The sequence below is a fragment of the Triticum dicoccoides genome, chromosome 4A, assembly GCF_002162155.2.
Source record: "Triticum dicoccoides isolate Atlit2015 ecotype Zavitan chromosome 4A, WEW_v2.0, whole genome shotgun sequence".
In the NCBI taxonomy this organism is placed as follows: Eukaryota; Viridiplantae; Streptophyta; class Magnoliopsida; order Poales; family Poaceae; genus Triticum; species Triticum dicoccoides.
In genome coordinates, this window is record NC_041386.1 from 158,970,981 (window position 1) to 158,974,247 (window position 3,267).

Below are 3,267 nucleotides of genomic sequence, written 5' to 3' on the forward strand. Positions count from 1 at the left end.
CGCCACTGCTGACATATTGTGAATACAACGACTACTGATGCAGGCCAGCTCGTTGTTTAGGCATGAGTGTTGCAAGCGCCCCACCGGTGTTGCAGGCCGGCCAACTAACTCACCAGCGTTGCGGACGTCGCCGGTGTGGTAAGTTTGGAGGGGTCGCCAACATGTTTGTTCATCGCTGCAGACGATGTAGTTGTGTTGCATGCGAGGTGACACTCAAGACACTGTAAGCCTAACCATGGATCGATGCTGCAGTGGTGTTGTGAGTCAGACTGATTGCGGTTGTTGTATTGTAGTATGTACACTCATTGCAAGCTCGCGGACATTTTTCTACAAGCTGGCAGTAGCGCGATGTTGCGGGCCGGACAACTGTTAATCTGGTGAGCTACACGCCGTTGAGAGAGCAGGGAGTGAGGATGCGCTTTGCAACATAGACAATCGTTGCTGAGGTGTTGTGGGAGACATGCGCAGATGGGGAATGGAGCAATGGCAAGGTCAGCTCAACAAGGGGGGAGGGGTTCATGTTGTCCGAAACTAAGTGAATCGGCGGCTGGTCCAGTGGTCGCCTTCTGCCAATTATTGGGACTATATGAAGACAACCCACTTTGCTTACAGGCTATTGACATCATATGAGACCCAAAAATTACCTCTAAGCTTGGTATATAATTTTTGGAATCTTAACGTGTGTGCTGCTTTGGTAGATAATGGAAAAATCCAAAAATAAATAAATACCGGAACACCCAAAACTTAATCTGATTTAGAACATTGTTTACATAATTTGAGGGATCCAAAAGCCAAACATGACGACCTGGATTTAATCGTAACAAACTTTTAGCTATGTTATGAGCATCTACATTCGATTCCCTGCATTCATGGCAGAAGACAACCATCATCGCCTCCCAGTTGATAGGCCCAGAGAAACTTTGGGGAATTCTGTCGAACATGTCGCACGCACCGATATCAATTTCGGCTAACAAAGGTAACCGAGGCTGCGGCACTCGCTAGAGGCCGTGGGAAGTCATTGGAAGGGAAGCAGGGGCTGAAGGGGAGCCAAGGCGATAAACCAAGTTTGGTGGTGAAGGCGCCCAAGCGCCATGAGTTCGTCCCGGGCAACGCCAATGTGTTGGTCGTTGCTAGGCTCGCGTATACGTCGCCTGACTCCTAATAGGGCTTGGCAGGTGGTGGCGGGGTTATGCCAACCATCTAGGGCAATGACGGGGTTGGGGGCAAAATCGCCGACATCAGGCGGCATTGTTTCAAGCTTGATGGGGATCACGACGGGCGGTCCCGAGCGATGGCTAGCGGTGAGGTTCGAGTGACTCTAGGGCAATGGCGGGGCCGGGGCGAAATCACCGGGACCAGGCAGCATTGTTTGAAGCTCAATGGAGATCATGGCGGTCGGTCCCGAGCGATGGCTAGCGGTGAGGTTTGAGTGACCCTAGGGCAATGGCGGGGGCCGGGTTGAAATCACCGGGACCAGGCAGCATTGTTTGAAGCTCAACGGAGATTGTGGCGGGCGGTCCCAAGTGGTGGCTAGTGTGAGGTTCGAGTGATTGTAGGAGTGGTCACTGCAGCGGCTGATGATGGAGTCGCCCGACGCAAACCTGAGATTTGGCGGCGTGATGAGGTGAAATTTCACTGAGTGACACACCATGATTTTTGGTCGGATGGATATTCACCTAGCGAAGACCCACAAAATATGGGTGCCTACCCATACTTTTTATTCCCCATGCATATATAGGTGTGAGCTAGTTTTTGGAGCAAAATACCAATATTGTTGGTTTTGGGTATTGGTTCAAATTTTGGGTGCTATTGGAGATCGAAAGTGTCATTCTAGAGCTCAAATGCTTGGAATGAACAATAAATTTCAACAAATTAAAAGTGAAATTGATTTTTTTACAAAAAAATTCTCATAGGTGCAAATTTTCATGATTAAATGATATTATGGATGTGTGGACAAAAAACAGTGCTCTAAAATACTTTAGAAAAGGACGTCAATATCTTTTGAATGTTCGGTTTGGGAGGCTCCCAGACCGAACGGAACGTTCGGTATGAGGAAGCCATCCTCTCGAACAAAAACGTTTGATAGGAATGGGTGCTGGGAGCGAACTTGAACGACCACATATGAGCTGAGTGGCCCTGGGGCTTTTTCAGCGGGAACAATGGCAGGATAGTTTGGGCCACAAAAAAGGTCCAGTTTTACTATGATGATACAAAAAACTTAAAAAGTGGTGCATAGACCTGAATTTAAATTACTAATTGGATGAAAACAAACAAAAAATAGTTGATGTCAGGTGTGATTGAACATAAGTTTGCCAAAACTAAAAATGACATATATGAAAATTTCCAACTGCCATTCACACATAAGTAGGTCCGCCATATCTTAAACACACAAGGACATTAACAAAATACCATGTTAGAACGTAAATTTTCATTGTGTTTTGAGAAGATGATCCAAAAAAAACTGATAATATTGTAACAGAAGTGGCATGATAACAAATAATAAGATACATTCACCATCGTAGAGAACAAAAAAATTGTGCCATGTATTGTTGAGTAGAAAGTGCCATGGTACATAGAGTATGTGTGCCATGGCACATAAAGTAGGTTTGCCATGAGTACAAAAAACTAAAATTGCCATAGGTTGTAAAGTTATTTTGCCATGGCTGTAAGCTAAATTTGCCATGGACTATAGACTAAATTTGACATAAGTTGTGAAGTTCAATTGATGTGGGTATGAGTAAAAATTTGCCATGTGTTATAAAGTAAACTTGATGTTGGATATTGTACGTACTATTGTCGTGGTAAATGAATGTAAATTTTCCATGGCAATATAGGATGTAAAGTTTGTTTGCCATGGCAATGTAATTGAAGGCAAAAAAATTCCATGGATGTAAAGTATTTTGCCATGGCAAAAATAAAAGGTGAACTTGCCATGCTCCATAAAAATGTAAATTTGTCATGAGCTATAAAGGTAAAGATTGCCATGTATGTGAAATTAAAATTGTCATGTCGATAAAGGTAAATTTGCCATGGCAATAAAAAAATTATGTTTTCCATGGAAAAAATAAAAAAATATCATGGAAAAAATAAGGTAACAACGTCATGGCAATAAAATTAAATTACCATGCTAAAAAGTAAAAAAAATGACAAAAGTTGCCATGGATGTAAAATATTTTTGCCATGGCAAAAATAAAAAGGTAACTTGCCATGCTTCAACAAAATGTAAATTTGTCAAGAGCGACAAAAGTAAAAAATGCCATGTATGTG